Source organism: Eschrichtius robustus, chromosome 3, assembly GCF_028021215.1.
Source record: "Eschrichtius robustus isolate mEscRob2 chromosome 3, mEscRob2.pri, whole genome shotgun sequence".
NCBI classification, from domain to species: domain Eukaryota; kingdom Metazoa; phylum Chordata; class Mammalia; order Artiodactyla; family Eschrichtiidae; genus Eschrichtius; species Eschrichtius robustus.
This window is the reverse complement of record NC_090826.1, coordinates 108503269-108520931: the sequence shown is the minus strand read 5'-3', so window position 1 is coordinate 108520931 and position 17663 is coordinate 108503269. Positions and strand designations below refer to the sequence as shown.

Sequence of the window (17663 nt, the reverse complement as noted above, 5' to 3'; positions counted from 1 at the left end):
CCAAGATTAAATATTCCTGGATTTTATGTTAGCTCCCTTGTAGTCAACATATTCCAGTGTTTGGCTTCTACAATTCTTATCCCATTTTAATCCTTGCTATGACTCTTCTTTTATAACTTTTGACCTGCCTGGGGAATAAAGGGAAGAAAACTTTGCTATTTAATGATGAAGACCCTACCCTGAGTTATACTAAGTGTTTTATATAATCACCTCATTTAATACTGATAACAATTCCATAAGTTAGGTAGATACTCTTATACCTGTTTGCAGGTAATTCATCCAAAGTATTTATTACTATGTTAATAAAATATTAATTCACCAGAATATTTAGGCGCTGTTTAAGGTGCTGAGGGATATCACAATGAATATCAGATGAGGTCCCTGCTAAGGCACAGAGAAGTTAAATAACTTGCCCAAAGTCACATAGCAAGAAAGTGGCAGAGCTAGGATTTAGGTATAGAACCGATGGATTCCAAAGGGAATATCTGCAACAATTATTATCAATACAATATGCTGCTGTTTACATATACTACATGTTCTCTGTAATTGCACAAATCAAGCTATAAAAATAGGTGGGTTCCCCCAGTATTTCTTTTTAAAAAGGCTCTTGATGAATCTGAGAAAGAAATCTGCCTTGGTGCTGGCAAGCACACCTGCACAGTAATGCTTTTTCTCTCTTCCCCTCTACCCACTCTCTCTGAACCCACTCATACCTGGGCATGAACTGGACAGTGAGACCTGCTTTGGCATTTGGATGTGTTTGTGCTTTGAGCACTGGGAGAGTTTTGTTTGTTTCCTTGACTTCCTTGCCCGCTTGCAAGTTCTTTCTTGTAGCACAATGATGAGTAATGTGTTGTTAACCTTGTGATGTGGTCATGCCAGTTGGAATATTTTTTTCTTTGTCCCTTGGTTCTTTCTGATGAGTATGTGACTCTTGGGTCACACTTGCTTTCCACAGTTCGTTCAAACAGAGAAGACTTTCTGTATTCAGAGGATTAGAAAATAGTCTCAAGGTTGAGAAGACTGTTAATATTCAATGTCTTCTTCCCAGCTGAAATCCAGTTTTGTTAGCATTTTAGGTTTATTCTTTAGCAAGTGTGATCCAAGAGAATACTTGTTAGATTATGGCCATTATCACCATGTGCCATATCTGGAATGAGTGGTATTCTGGAGTTAGGAGCTTAAAAACAGGCACAGGGAGTTTTTTCATGAGCATTACCTAGCAGAAAGCATTAAAAGATGCTTAAGTCTGTGAGAGTGATGAGCTAAATTCCAGTAGGAGTTGAATTCTAGGGATTAATAAGGTGGGATCAAGGTTGTAAGTGTCAAAACTATTTATTATTGGGGATCCAGTCAATTTAGTATTTGGATTCCAGGAATATCTGGGCATGGCTCATGAGGTTAATGGATGATTTATGTGGGTGTGTCTAGCCTAGTGCTTGATACTTGATTTGGTGCACAATAAACGTTAGTTAAATCTTAAAAAGATACTTGAATGCTGAGTATTGTCACTTTGTCTTCCTAGGGCAGCTGCCTCATCATTAACTGTTCCTTCTTTAGAAGAGTATTTGTTGAGCCTTTAACTGTGGGTAAAGCATTTGGGAAAGGGATTGGGGTAACAAAGGTTTATAATATCAGATTCTTGCTGAGACTTAACATTTATAAATTGAATCAGTTAGGCCTAGCATTTAAGGGGGTTATTTGTGATTTTGCTTTGCTAGAGTCAACCCTTTGCTTTTTTGATAGAAATAACTTCTTGACTCTTTGGTAGAATTAAAAATGCTTGCTTTTCAATTCCAGTTAAACTTTGCTTTAGCCAGAAGCCCTAGAGCTATCTAGGGGGGTTTGATTTTTGATATTTGAGATAGTTGCCTATGATGTTTCCTTTTATCCCCTCTCCGTTTTTTTTAGTAAATAAGATAATATATTTGAAAGTGTTTTGTGAACCACAAAGCTAGTGGTTGCTATCACCACCACCATCATTACTAATAATAACATTAAAAATATTAATGGAATGGGATTCATTTTTACAGGGGTTGGTTTCCTGGATTAATTTCAAGGAGAAGAACTCAGAGGACAATCGGATATTTGCCAGATGACTTGTGTACTAATTGATACCTTTTGTAGTTTTTGTGGAAGGGAGAAGGAAAAGCAGAGACCTGACACCCTGAAAACTTGGCCTGGTGCTATGTCTTCGTGAAGGGTTACCTATACTACTTTGATGTGCTCTGGGGTGGCAAGAAAATTGAACAGGATTTATCATCTGTTTGACCTTAGAGGCTTACAGTACATTTTACTGGAAGCATCTGTCTACATAGGAAACAACTTATCCCAGTTTATTGGTAAGATCAACCACATTCCTATATTATGGATCTTATAATAAATAACAAAATTATGTTGGTCCAGGATAGTATCTGCCTGGCCTCCCAGTGTAGGAAGATTGAGGAAACAGTGCCTTTGACCAAAATATTTGGTTAGGTGTTATCATTAGAAGCCTTTACAGTCAACTTCTGATGATTGGTGTTCTTAGAGAAGAACATGTGATTTTTATAATCCAAAAGAGCAACTTGTTCAGTAAATTTTGAAAAGACCTCTTACTTTAAAAAATTTCCTTGCCATCCTTTTCTGTCTCTAGTGCCTGGCACTCAGTAAATCTTTGTTGAATAAAGGAAGTTAGCTGATACCGATCTTAGGGTTTTCTCTGGAACCAGCCCATTAGATGAACTTCTAGAAAGCAGGGATAATGCCTTACTAGTTGATGCATGATGTGTCCCCTCCGCTTAGCAGACTGCCTGGCACTGAGCGGATCCTTAATAAGTGCTTATTGAATGATTGAGTCAGGAGGTTAAAGTTTTCATAAGGGAGAATTGTGTGACCTCGGTGCTGCTGTGCTGATGGTGGCCCTTCCTAAGAGGAATAAGAAATGTAGCTTTTCTGCAAATAAACGTGAATAAATGTGAATGCGAGGAAAGTGATTGCTTTGATGCTTCCAGGCATTTTACATTTTTGGACAAGGAGAAGTAATGTATTAAAGGTTGGTGCTTTCTCTCTTGGTTTTTATGTTTTATTCTGTTCAAAATTTAGTTAATGCTGTGATTTCTTAACATATGAGAAGTGTATTATAGCTTCAAACTATCAATAGAAAAGAAAAAGAAAAAATCTCTCCCTATGTCATACATAATTTTATAATTTTATAAAACTTAAATTTTACAGAACTTCAGACCTTAGGGATATAAGGCTAGAAGAATACAGTATTTTCAAATCCAATTTATATTTTTAGTGGTGACGATCAAAACAAAAATGATGATTTGAGCATGTTTTCATGATTTTCTTTATAGATGATTTCCCTTATCCAATATGGTTTGCTTAAGTGATTAAATTTCCCAGGTACACATTTTTTTCTTTGATATACATCTGTAGAAGTAAGAGATTTATCTGGGTGGCAGGAGGAAAAGATGTTTTCATATATCAATCCACAGTGCAGATTACATGGAGAATTGAAAGTTATCAATATATATGAAGTCAAGTGAAGATTTCTGGAATGGGAGTTAACAGATTTATGTTCTACACACAGTTTTCTTGCTAGTTAGCTGTGTGGCTTTGGGCAAGTCACTTAATCTCACTCACCTGGTTCTCAGTGTTTTTTTTTTTTTAATTTTATTTATTTATGGCTGTGTTGGGTCTTTGTTTCTGTGCGAGGGCTTTCTCTAGTTGCGGCAAGTGGGGGCCACTCTTCATCGCGGTGCGCAGGCCTCTCACTATCGCGGCCTCTCTTGTTGCGGAGCACAGGCTCCAGATGCGCAGGCTCAGCAATTGTGGCTCACGGGCCTAGTCACGCCGCGGCATGTGGGATCTTCCCAGACCAGGGCTCAAACCCGTGTCCCCCGCACTGGCAGGCAGACTCTCAACCACTGCACCACCAGGGAAGCCCATCAGTGTTCTTTGTGTAACTTGAGGGTATGGAATGAAATGATCTCTGATATCCTAGTTCTAAAGTCCATAATTCTAGAGTGCCAAACAAGGAAAATAGACTGACTTTCTGTACCTTACCATCAGCCTTGTTCCACATAAGACCTGAATGTGAAATGTTAATTATGTAAATATTAGAAGTGTATAACCTATATTCCCAGGTAGACTAGACTTGTCAGATTGTATTATATGCTTGTAACTAATTTTGCGTGCATAAATATGAGGCTTGCTTGCTTTTTATTTTTTAATTGTTTGTTTGTTTATTTATTTATTTATTTTTGGCTGCATTGGGTCTTGTTGCTGTGCGCAGGCTTTCTCTAGTTGTGCCGAGCGGGGGCTACTCTTCGTTGCGTTGCGCGGACTTCTCATTGCTGTGGCTTCTCTTGTTGTGGAGCATGGGCTCTAGGCACGTGGGCTTCAGTTGTTGTGGCGCACGGGCTTAGTTGCCCTGTGGCATGTGGGTTCTTCCTGGATCAGGGATCGAACCCGTGTCCCCTTCATTGGCAGATGGATTCTTAACCACTGTGCCACCAGAAGCTTGCTTGCTTTTAAAAGAGAAATTATTATCACAAAAGTTACAACTTATACAAATGAAAGAGACCCACAAATAATGCTCAGGGTTGGAGTTTCTGCTTCTTTTTTTTTTTAATTAATTAATTAATTAATTTATTTATTTATTTATTTTATTTTTGACTGTGTTGGGTCTTCGTTTCTGTGTGAGGGCTTTCTCTAGTTGCGGCAAGCGGGGGCCACTCTTCATCGCGGTGCGCAGGCCTCTCACTATCACGGCCTCTCTTGTTGCGGAGCACAGGCTCCAGACACGCAGGCTCAGTAGTTGTGGCTCACGGGCCCAGTTGCTCCGCGGCATGTGGGATCTTCCCAGACCAGGGCTCGAACCTGTGTCCCCCTGTATCGGCAGGCGGATTCTCAACCACTGCGCCACCAGGGAAGCTCCTCTGCTTCTTAACTCTAACCTGGAAATAGAAATAGGTGTGTGTTGGCAGGATTGGTGGGGGATGGGGAGGGTGGTGGTGGCTAGTAGACAGTGTGGGTGAATGTGGATAGTAGTTATAAAAGCAAAGTATTAAAGAGTTCTTCAGCTTGTGGACTTTGCATGGCTAGACTGATTTCATTTTGCTATAAATCCCTGGAGAACTGACATGAACCCTGTATTCAAATTCAGAATATGTAGGTCCAAGCTCCTTGCTATCTGGGTATCACGCAAGCTTTGTAAGCTTCTCTCTGTGTATGTGTTTTCCATCAGAAAAGAGGGGATTAAAAATCTCAAAGGGTATATAATTTTTAAAATTGTTATTAAATGAGGCCATATTTGTGAAAGTGCTTTAAAAACAAAAAATTACAGTGAAAGAGAAGCTATTCTTAGTGAACAGACAGCTGTACAAATGTATTTGTTCATATAGACCTTTATTTTACATATCTATGGGGTGAATGGTGACATTTGAAACCCGTAAATATTCACCAGCCTATTTTAGGTATAGATGAGCTCTTAGTTAACTACACACATGGACTACCATGAATAATTTAGAACCACAAATATTTGCTGGGCATCTGCTATGTGCCAAGCAGTTTGTTAGGCCTGTTTAGAATTTTTAAAGGTATAAAAGAAAGGTGCCAAGCTCAAGGATCTTTATTTTTTTTTTTTAATTTTTTTTTTACATCTTTATTGGAGTATGATTGCTTTACAATGGTGTGTTAGTTTCTGCTTTATAACAAAGTGAATCAGTTATACATATACATATGTTCCCATATCTCTTCCCTCTTGCATCTCCCTCCCTCCCGCCCTCCCTATCCCACCCCTCTAGGTGGTCACAAAGCACCAAGCTGATCTCCCTGTGCTATGTGGTTGCTTCCCACTAGCTATCTATTTTACGTTTAGTAGTGTATATATGTCCATGACACTCTCTCACTTTGTCACAGCTTACCCTTCCCCCTCCCCATATCCTCAAGTCCATTCTCTAGTAGGTCTGTGTCTTTATTCCCGTCTTGCCACTAGGTTCTTCATGACCTTTTTTTTTTTTTTTCTTAGATTCCATATATATGTGTTAGCATACTGTATTTGTTTTTCTCTTTCTGACTTACTTCACTTTGTATGACAGACTCTAACTCCATCCACCTCACTACAAATATCTCCATTTCATTTCTTTTTATGGCTGAGTAATATTCCATTGTATATATGTGCCACATCTTCTTTATCCATTCATCCGATGATGGACACTTAGGTTGCTTCCATGTCCTGGCTATTGTAAATAGAGCTGCAATGAACATTTTGGTACATGACTCTTTTTGAATTATGGTTTTCTCAGGGTATATGCCCAGTAGTGGGATTGCTGGGTCGTATGGTAGTTCTATTTTTAGTTTTTTAAGGAACCTTCATACTGTTCTCCATAGTGGCTGTATCAATTTACATTCCCACCAACAGTGCAAGAGAGTTCCCTTTTCTCCACACCCTCTCCAGCATTTATTGTTTCTAGATTTTTTGATGATGGCCATTCTGACCGGTGTGAGATGATATCTCATTGTAGTTTTGATTTGCATTTCTCTAATGATTAATGATGTTGAGCATTCTTTCATGTGTTTGTTGGCAATCTGTATATCTTCTTTGGAGAAATGTCTATTTAGGTCTTCTGCCCATTTTTGGATTGGGTTGTTTGTTTTTTGTTATTGAAGCTCAAGGATCTTAATTCTACCTAGAATGTATCTTGTCCTCCAGCCTTACACATCCTAAAGACTCAGTTTGAGAAACTTCCCTAACCCATCAAGGTAAACTAGTTGCTCCTAATACCTCTTCCTACCCCACTGGGCACTGAAAACGTGTTTAGATTTCTCACACCAGACTGGAGTGCCTTGAAGGTAGGACTCTGGCTTCTGTTCTTCATTTGTATTCCCAGGCTGTGGTGGACCAGTCTTGGTAAATTTTGAATGAATGACTGTTAGTCAGATTGGCGAGATAAGTATCCGGAAGGCCAACTAATATGATAAGGCAGTATATGATAACAGCAAGTACCAGTGAATTTTTCACATATTGTACCTATGGGAGTTCAAATGAGGTTTAGATACAGCCAGGAAAGATGGAACAGTGGAACTTGCAGGTGGAGAATTAAAAAAAATAATAATAGTAATAAAAAGTGTCTTTCTTTGAACTGAATTATATCATTTTATAAAAGGCAAGTTTCATTTTCTGATTGAGGCTTTTGTAAAAATTAGTAGTTGTATGCTGAAGGAAGTTAATTTATCAGAAGGAATTTACAAAGTGAATTAATTTCCTGTGGATAACTAATCTCAGATAGGATAGTAATTGGAATTTTTTTCCCTTCTGCTATTTCTACCCTTGAATGGAAGTTCTGTAATTGACAGTGAAATGACCAGTAGTTAGGAATCAAGAAGGGGAGAGAAGGTTGTCAGCTACTGAATATTTGAGGGTTGATTCTAGAGAAATAGTGTGTTTTGCTATTAGACTAGCCTCTGTTGATTTGTAGTATTTATTTTTCTCTCATGTCAAAAGTTCAGTAATGAGAATATTTTTTTTAATAAATTTATGTATTTATTTTTTATTTTTGGCTGCATTGGGTCTTCATTGCTGCGCGCGGGCTTTCTCTAGTTGCGGCGAGTGGGGGCTACTCTTTGTTGTGGTGCACGGGCTTTACATTGAGGTGGCTTCTCTTGTTGAGGAGCACGGGCTCTAGGTGCACAGGCTTCAGTAGTTGTGGCATGCGGGCTCAGTAGTTGTGGCTCGTGGGCTCTAGAGCGCAGGCTCAGTAGTTATGGCACACCAGCTTAGTTGCTCTGCAGCATGTGGGATCTTCCTGGACCAGGGCTTGAACCCATGTCCCCTGCACTGGCATGTGGATTCTTAACCACTGCGCCACCAGGGAAGTCCTATTTTTAAGGGCTCAGTAGAACTTTTGTTTTTACAGGCTATTCTTTTAAAAGTTGAACTTACTGAGAATCAAACCTTGGGCTATCCTCGACCTTAGCTGAAAGGAAAAAGAAAAAATTCATTGTGTGTGGCAAATAGACATACTGGTCTGGAACTAAAAAAAATAAACATTAACATGGTTTCTGTTTCTATTCAAGTTACTCTTGTGCCAATATTATAATAATAGACTTTCTCTGTGACTGTCTCTGCCCTTATTTTTCCAAAGGTCACTTCCATTGTACAAGCCTTCCAAATTATTAAATTTCCCAAATAACTGTAATCCAGGGAGCCTTTTATCAGTAGCACTGAAAAGACAAATAAATACCAGTTCATAAGGAGTTCTCTGTGAACTTCTGTCTCATTTGTATATTAGCATTTGGCTATTTATGGGATTTGTCTCTTAGAAATTTATTTTGCTGTTTGTAGCCCGATAAAAAACTAGAAACTTTTGAAAAGAAATAGTTAAATCTTGTTCTGACTCATACACATACCAGTTGTAGTGATAAAGTCCAGGGGCCAATTCTTGAGTCCTTACTGGTGTGTATACACAATAGCATTGTTTTGGGAGTGGTAAATTATATGATCGGGTTAAGTTTTTTTTCTCTTAAGTTTGTTTTTGGGGGAGAAAATAGACATTCCCCAAGTATACACTGTAGTGGAGGTAGAAAACATCTCAGAATTGTGCAGGGTGAGTAGGATTATTCCTTCCAGTTATCCAAAAAATAGACATTGTGCATGAGATTAGGTGAATATTATAGAGTCTTTGAATCTAGAATGAGGAGAGTATAGTAAGGTGGGGAGATAGGGCTGGTAGATTAAGGCATTAGAATTTCGGTCAATATGTGTGAAATTGCTGTTCCTGGAGATTTGGGGATGAAGGAGCTGTTTAGCTATGTCTGTACCTCTAGGAGAGGACAGACATTTTTCTTTTGCTCTTTTTTTTGAGGGACCATCTGGTAGAAGATGCAACTAAGGGAGTTCCCTTTACGACGTTTTCTTGAGGACTTGAGGAGTTGAAAGACACTGGAATGGGAGTGATAGAGCACGTACAGTGTGTATGTGTTAAGACTGTGCCTTGGAAACAGTTGTAGGACTGGAGGGTTTGTTTGGAGAAGTAGGGGGAGCTTCTGAAGGAGAGATACAGAGGCTGTGTTGGGCATACAGTGGAGTGAGGCAGAGCGTGTGGGAGGGAATTAGGCAAGAAAGCAACTGACATTTTTTGAGGACTTACTGTGTGCTAGACACTGCCCTAAAGGCTTTTCATATCTTAAGTTACTTAATCCTAACAAGAGGTCTGAAGTGTAGGTATTTCCCCCAAGGAACAGAGGCACAAAACAGTCATATTACTTACCCATGATTGCACCACCGTTAGTAGTAGATCAGGGATTTGAACCTAGATCTGTCTGAATCCAGAGCCTATTCTCTCTCTCCAGGTGGAGTTGAAAGGAGTTGAAGCAGTGAGGGTAGACTTGCACATGGTGGACTGCCTGTGTTTCCTCAGTCCTCCTTCCTGGACTAAGTGTGATTTAGTGCAAGTGTCTGGTCTTGGGAGTCAGATTGGCTGGACTCGTAAAGATTCTGGTTCTACCACTTTTTCAAACTGTATAACCTTGGGTAGATTATCTAACCTTTGTGAGCTTTAGCATCTCCATCTATAATATGGAGTTAATACAGACAAACCTCTAAGAGTTGTTTGGAAGTTTAAATGAAAACAGTGTCTAAAACTTTAACACATATTACTTCCTTTTCCTTCTTTTCTTCCATTTAGACCCATCTTATTATCTCTGGGTTATAACATTTAGTGATACATAGGTCTCTTTAGTATGGAACTCGGTCAATTCTTTTTTTTTCTAAGAATGTTATATTCTGTTTCTTTCACTTGGAAGGATGTATATTAACTAAAAACAATCTGCCAAGACAGTCTTTCATCTCTCCCGCCCACCTAGTCAAGAACTGTGTGAAAGTCTAAGGGTTTCTGTCCCTCCTCTTTCTCCCTGTCTGGATTCCTTGGGACTGACATCATAGACGTGGAGGAGTTGCTGACCTTTGAAAATTCTTGACAGTCTTGAATGTTGTGGTTTTCCAGTGAGTTTGGGGAGGAGTTGGAGAGTACTCAGACACAGCTGTAATGCATCAGTGGGACCAGGAGAGTGGGTATAGTGTGAGAATGTGGACACTTTGGGGGATGTTGTAGATGAGAGAATGTAGGGTCAGTAGTTTCTCATGCATTTTAACATAGCTGTATTATCTACAGTCGGTATTTAATTTTAAGTCACTTTTCTCTGTTACTAAGTAGTTGGGCACTCAGATCATGCAGACTGGTTTTAATATTAATCTGAGCTAAACGTTTAGGAAGAGAAATCTGTTGCAAATAAGATCATATTACAATCTTAAGCAAATGTATTTGAGATGAGCAGCGTTTACAACACTGTAAACACTTTGAGATGACTTGCCTGTTTACAACACATTATCTGATTATCGACAATACTGTTGTGTGTGTGTGTGTGTGTGTAGTGGGAAATTGTACAAGTAGAATTCAGTTTATCTGAACAAAAATTGAGTACCTACCAGGTGCTTGGATGCTAGGAATACAGGATGAACAAGACAAGATTCCTGCCCTCAAATTGCTCATGGTTTAGTGGGGAGACAGACATGTAAATAAACACAAATACTGTGCAGTGTGATAAAGAATATGATAGAAGTAGAGTACAAGATGTAACACCAAGGAGGAAGCAGGCACTTTAACTTGAGAAGCCAGGGAAGGTTTTGCAGATGAGGTAGTACTTAAGTTAGCCTTAAAGAAGAAGTAAGAATTCACCTGCTAGGCCAGGAGTCATTCCAGGCAGAGGGAACAACATTCACAAAGGAACTGAAATGTGAAGCACGTAGTATATGCTTGGGGAACTACCGGTACAAGGAGGGGAATGATGGGAGGTAGATAAGGCTGGAGGGTTAGGTAGAGCCAGATCATGAAGGGCCTCGTTTGTCATGTATAGGAATTTGGATATTAAGCTTTAGTCACTGAGGATCCAATAAAGAATTCAGAGCAGTGGGATATAATACTATCTTATTTGTATTTTAGATTGATCAGCCTCTACAAGCAACCACTGTGAAAAGTGGCTGGAGAGAGGAAGAGGGAGAAATTAGGAAGCTACTTACTGGGGTCCAGGTTATGAATGTCTGAAGGTGTTGGATGGATTTGAGAATTTTTTAAGGTTAAAATTAGTAAACCTTAGTAAAGGACCATTTGTGAGCGAGGATAAGGCACAGAGAAATCCAGGGTAGTTCCCAGGCTTGTGACTTGAGTGATAGGAGGGATGGTGGTACCACTTGCTAGAACAGGCAATACCAGAAGAAGAATAGCTTGTAAGGGTGGGGGACAGAGATAGAGAATGGGCTCATGTTTTTATATGCTGAGCTTGAAGTACCTGTGGGATTCCTGGGTGAGTTGGAAAGAGTTGGGGACTGCGAATGCATTTTTAAAAATTAATTAATTAATTAATTAATTAATTTTTGGCTGCGTTGGGTCTTCATTGCTGCGCACGGCCTTTCTCTAGTTGCATTGAGCGGGGGCTACTCTTCGTTGCGGTGTGTGGGCTTCTCATTGTGTGGCTTCTCTTGTTGTGGAGCATGGGCTCTAGGCGCACGGGCTTCAGTAATTGCAGCACGTGGGCTCAGTAGTTGTGGCTTGCGGGCTCTAGAGCGCAGGCTCAGTAGTTGTGGCTCATGGGCTGTAGAGCGCAGGCTCAGTAGTTGTGGCACATGGGCTTAGTTGCTCCACGGCATGTGGGATCTTCCTGGACCAGGGCTTGAGCACCACTGCACCACCAGGGAAGTCCCTACAAAGAGATACTTTAGATAAGCAGTAAGGAGGATGGTGATGATCTTATCTATAAGACAGTGGTGCCATTGTCTTTCTATAGAAGCCCATTTTAGTAGGTCAAGGACTGACCATAAGGTGAGAAAGTAGCATCAGTGACTGTAGGCTAATTTAAGGAGTTTTGCAGGGAAGAAGAGAATAGCAGCCAGCAGGTAGGGCAGAGGAGGAAACCTGAAGGAACTTCTCTTGCTTCGTTTCATTATTTTTTCTGTGAAGTCAGAGGGAAGGTCATCTACCAGGAGTAAGGGAGGTAATAAGGTTTTGGTGGGAGGCTCAGGGAGAATGGCAAAGGTGTGGGGTAGTAGCTGAGAAGACTGGTTAGGTAGTGAAGTCAAGCAAAAGACTGCAGTGTTTCATTGAAAGGAATGAGATGGAACACCATATATCTGTAGTCACGTTGCTCTGTAGTATAATGTGATCTTGTCTTGTGCAGTAGCCCTATTTAGTAGCAGAGAAGTTGAATGTGGGGTCCATCCAGGTTGGGCCAATGGAATGGAAGGATAAGGATAAGTTTTTACAGGAAAATAAAGTCATCACTCATTGTGTTTATGTTCAGGTAGGTAAGAAGGAGCAAAGTGGAATCTATCTGTTTTTCTCAGTCTTCTCTGCTCTCATCCTAGTCTAGCTCACCATCATCTCTTTTCCAGTAGTTTTCTAAACAAGTCTCCCTAAATCCACTTGTGTTCCCTACAAACTATTCTTCCCACTGCAACCAAGGTGATCTTTTAATGATATAAATCTGATCATGTCCTATCCCTGCCTACAACCCTTCAAAGCCTTCTCATTACTTTTAGGATAAAATCTCAATCTTCATTAGGGTCCACTAGGCCCTTTCTTTATCCTCATTTTGCACCATTTTCACTTCTGTGTTCCTCCTTGCCACAGAACATTGATATGTGTTTCCTCTGCTAAGAGCATTCTTTCTTTCTCAGTTTGTCTCCAATGCCTACTCGTTCGTCAGTTCTTAGGTGTAATGTCACTTTCTTGGGAAAGCTTTTCCTGACTCCCTATAGGCTATAACACCCCTCCCCCCAATATTTTTCCCTATTATGATTGTAATTGTGAAATTTTGTGGGTTTTTTTCCTCCATACTGGAAGCTTTGTGAGGATAGAGATTATGTCTAGTTCATGGTTGTGTTCCTAGTCCTGACCGTAGTGCCTGACACAGAGTAGGCACTCCATGAATTTTTGTGAGTCAATGAATAAGGTCGTTAAGGAATTGGATGTCTTAGTCTGAGGTGAGGATGTCTTGAGGTGAGATAGCAGGTTCAGTAGTAAGGAAAAGCTGGAGGGAGATGAGGTTGTAGCCAGAGTAAGATGTTGGGAGTTGAAGATTTAGAGGTGGAATGGTTTCAGGGCATGGCAGGGTCCAGGACTGAGTTGTTGAAGTGGAGATGGAGGTGTTTGCATTTGATGAGATTATGAAACTCTAAGGCAGAAATGTTGGATGGATTATGCAGGTGGGTGTTGAAATTGCTCAGGAAGGTGGTAGGATTTGAACTGAGGAAAATATAAGGCAGGTGTCTAAGTCATTAATAAACACTGAGAGATAGGCACAGTCCTTTCCTATGGTGAAAGAATTGAATGGATAAGAATCAGTGCAGTTCTGGGAATCAGTAATGACTTAGTCCCTAGGGAAGCAGCATGGTACAGTAGAGAGAGCATGTGTTCAAAATATCTGGGTTCAGACTTTGGGTAACCCACCTGACTTTTCAAACCTTATACCTTTCTCTACTTGTAAACTGGGAATAATAAGCCTGCTCTAGGCGTTTTGTTGTTAATGAATAATATAGTGTTTAAAGTGCTTACTTAATATTAACTTGTTAGTTTTTATTCTTTTTTTAAAAAATTTATTTATTTATTATTATTGTTTTTGGCTGTGTGGGTCTTCGTTTCTGTGCGAGGGCTTTCTCTAGTTGTGGCAAGCGGGGGCCACTCTTCATCGCGGTGCGCGGGCCTCTCACTATTGTGGCCTCTCTTGTTGCGGAGCACAGGCTCCTGACGCGCAGGCTCAGTAGTTGTGGCTCACGGGCCTAGTTGCTCCGCGGCATGTGGGATCTTCCCAGACCAGGGCTCGAACCCGTGTCCCCTGCATTGGCACGCAGATTCTCAACCACTGTGCCACCAGGGAAGCCCTAGTTTTTATTCTTGATTGCTGTCATCACTTCAAGAGGGCATGGAAGTGTGGAAGTAGGGATTAGAGGCAAAGATAGCAGCAGAATTGAATTTTAAACAAGGTACATGACTTCATTTATTCCACTTGTTGAGTTTGTACTGTAGGGTCAGCATAAACATTTATGAATGAATACAGGTAAAAGCAAGTATTGATATAAGGAAGAATTTTGTAAAAGAAATGAAAAAGGCACTGGCTGGCTTATGATAACATTGCAGTGTTGACCTACAACAAATTTTTATGGAAAGAAATGTTATATCTATTCCTTTTCCATGAAAATTCCATCATTCCTGGGAGTAGATTTTATTGTTCTAGAGAAGAGATCAAGGACCATTATGTGAGAGTTAGAGAGAGGGGGGCTGGTGATTTAGTTTAAAAAAGCATTTTCTAACAATTAGAGCTGTCCAACAATAAAATGGACATTGTGGCAAAGAAATGAGTCTCCATCAGAGCTTGTATTCATGTGGAGACTGGATGACTTATCTGTCAGAGATGTAATAGAAGGATTCTTGCATTGGGGCAGACATTGGTTTAAATAATCCCTAAAGTCCCACCAATTGGAAGGTTGGAGGATTTTGACTCCAATTTAGATTTGTCTAAACACCATTCAATCAAAAAATATTTGAGTACCTCTTCTGTTTCATTTGAAAGTTTGAAAGCCAGTGTTTTGTTTTCTTTTTTTTCCTTCCTGTGTGCTGAGAGTCAAGGACTGTGAGTCTTAGTCATTGCCTTGGATATTCCCATTTGGAATTTAAGAAGCTCAAGCCAGGTGTTGGTAGTGATGTAACAAAAGCTGCAGTCCTCACCTGGTGGGTGGGGTTAGGGTGGAGTCCATGGCATGCACCTGGAGACATCAAATATAAGAATGGGCTGCCCAGAAGTTTGGTTTAGTGCTTCGAATTTTTGAGCAAGTCATTCTAGATAATGTTGGACCTTGAAATTATTTATTTATTTATTTTGCAGATGACTTACTCAGAATTAATTGTTTTTTGGAAATTATTTTTAAAAAATATTTTTTTAAAAGAATATCCTACTATGTTGGCATATGAGGTCTACGATGCCATGACATTGATGGTTTTCATTGGCTTCTCTCACTCAAAAGCCTCTGGCTGGCTGGGAAATTGCCTATAAGCCTGTGGCTTAATCAACTCCTCTCTTCTGCTGAGTACCTTTTTGTTGATTGTTATTTGTGTACTTACTGTATATTTCCCACATCCTTTCAGTAAGTTATTAGAGTGGCTTTACCAAGTTCCTTTGCATGTTTTTTTAAGAGAGAAGGTTGAAATTCATTTTGTAGCTGTGCTCTTGGTTTTGGATTATTCATGTGTTTAAGTTATTTGGGCTGCTACCATGCCCTGTGACCTAAGACAGTGACTAAAATGGGCTTGAAGAAGGAATTCTTGTCTGTATTAGAGGAAAGGGAAACCACTCATTCATCTGTGAATTTTGAAGGAATTTAATTCTTAAGTATTTTATCTGAGGAACTAAGTTGTTTAATAACAACATTTTGAATTTGAGGTATCTTAGGCCAAAAGTTCTTTATGTAATGGTAGTCTTCTCTGACAGTTGTGATATTAAAATGGAAGTAAATTAGACATTGATAATATGCAGACCAAAAGAGAATGTAAGGATCATAGTTTGAGGCTATAGTGAACTAAAGAAGTTCATTTTTTAAACCTGGGAAGGATCTTAGAAGTCATCGAATCCAAGTCTAGGATACACGAGAAGCAACTGACACCCTGTAAGTAATTTGACCAAAGTCACCCAGCTAATATATATAAGTGTAGGTAGAACTCTTCTGATATGAGGGTGGTGGAAGTGACAGTATGTTGATGTCTCTAGAAAGGAGAGTTTGTAAAACTTTGAGAGATGGATTGGGACTGGGACAGACCATTAGAAATAGTGGGGTGATGTGAAAGATGAAGTATCCTTGAATTTCTCTTCTTTTTATGTTTTTTTTAAAATTTTATTTTTGTTTTTATTTACTTATTTATTTTTGGCTGCGTTGGGTCTTCATTGCTGGGTGCGGCCTCTGTCTAGTTGTGGTGAGTGGGGGCTACTCCTCGTTGTGGTGCGCGAGGCTTCTCACGCGGTGGCTTCTCTTGTTGTGGAGCACGGGCTTTAGGTGCACATGCTTCAGTAGTTGCAGCTTGCAGGCTCAGTAGTTGTGGCTTGTGGGCTCTAGAGCGCAGACTCAGTAGTTGTAGCGCACGGGCTTAGTTGCTCCGCGGCATGTGGCATCTTCCCGGACCAGGGATCGAACCCGTGTTCCCTGCATTGGCAGGCGGATTCTTAACCACGGCGCCACCAGGGAAGTCCCACCCTCACATTTCTGATCTTCTGAGTTAAGCCTCAAATTGATTGGTTTGGTGGTGGCTGATGTGGAGGTTCAGTTAGTCATTTAATCATTTATTCATCAGGCATTTCTTGACTGTCGACAGTAATGTAGGTGCTGTGCTAGATGTTGCGGCTACAAACAGGAATTAAACATGTCCCTCTGCTCCTGGACCTCTTGTACTCATGGAACAGTACAAGAAGGAACTTTCTATTTTGCCATCTCTCTCCAAAAAAAAAAATTCTACATGAAGTTATTAAGTTAGTGGCCTGCTGGTTTTATAACCCACAAATCACTGCTGTCTATTTGCCTTACTATTTCTAAGGAATTTAGATAATTAAGATCTGATCACACCACTAAAGAAGCTGTGTCTTGGGGTCAGGGGAGGTGTGATGAAAAAGTACCTGAGAATCACCCTTAGAGTTTAGGTTGTTTAGAAGGAGATGCTTCTGAAGAGACAGTCACCTGAGCCACCCTGTTGCCTTTGAGAACTCTACTTCTGGCATTCTGCCAAAGCAGGGGACTGGTGGGTGTGGTGGGGCAGGTATGTGCCTGGTGACTGTACCAGCAAGTCCTCTTTTACAGAGAACTGTAAACGTGTCTGAAATGGCAGATTTTGGTGAGAAGTTGTTCTTCACTCGGTTATTGCTCCCTCCGCTGGGACTGCTAACTTCAGAGGAATGTGGATTGGTGCCAGGCCGACAGGTCAGGGACATAGTTTCTGCCAAAGTCAAATCTGAACGAAGCGATCTTTTTCAGGTGAACTTACTTGGTGGTCATTTGTCCTGAGTGGAGAAAGGCATGTTTCCTGGGTTCATGAAGTTAGTGGACAAAGATTGACCTTTCTTATGAACCTTTGGGATCTCCACTCTGCTTTGCATAATCGCAGATTGTTTTATTTTGAGTGGTCTTATTTTTTTAAATTTTTTTGGCCGCGCTGCTTGGCTTGTAGGATCTTAGTTCCCCGACCAGGCATCGAACCCATGCCCCCTGCAGTGGAAGCGCAGCGTCCTAACCATTGGACCGCCAGGGAAGTCCCTATTTTGAGTGAGTTTAGATATCAGTTTGCTCCTCCCATTTCCTTAGCTAGCATCAGAATACTAGTCAACTCTAAAGTTATTCAGTGTATAGTATTCATTCATTCAGTAAAATGTTTGCTGAGAGCTGTGTGCCAAGCACTGTGCCAAGGGATACATGCTGGGGATACATTAGTGGACAAAACACACAAGCTCTGTACTTTCAAGAAACTTTTATGTTGGAGGAGGAGGCTAGACAGCAACCAACTAAAATAATTTCAGGATATTTCAAGTGCCAAGAAGGAAATAAACAGGCGCTATGTAAGAGAATAATGCAGGTGGGGAATTCTTCA

General features: G+C 40.3%; 1 protein-coding gene across 1 annotated transcript in view; it reads left to right on the top strand.

Annotated features, from left to right (window-relative positions):
* The window catches only part of OTUD7B (OTU deubiquitinase 7B), a 55610-nt gene that overhangs the window by 13396 nt on the left and 24551 nt on the right, over window positions 1-17663 (top strand). The window lies entirely within an intron of this gene.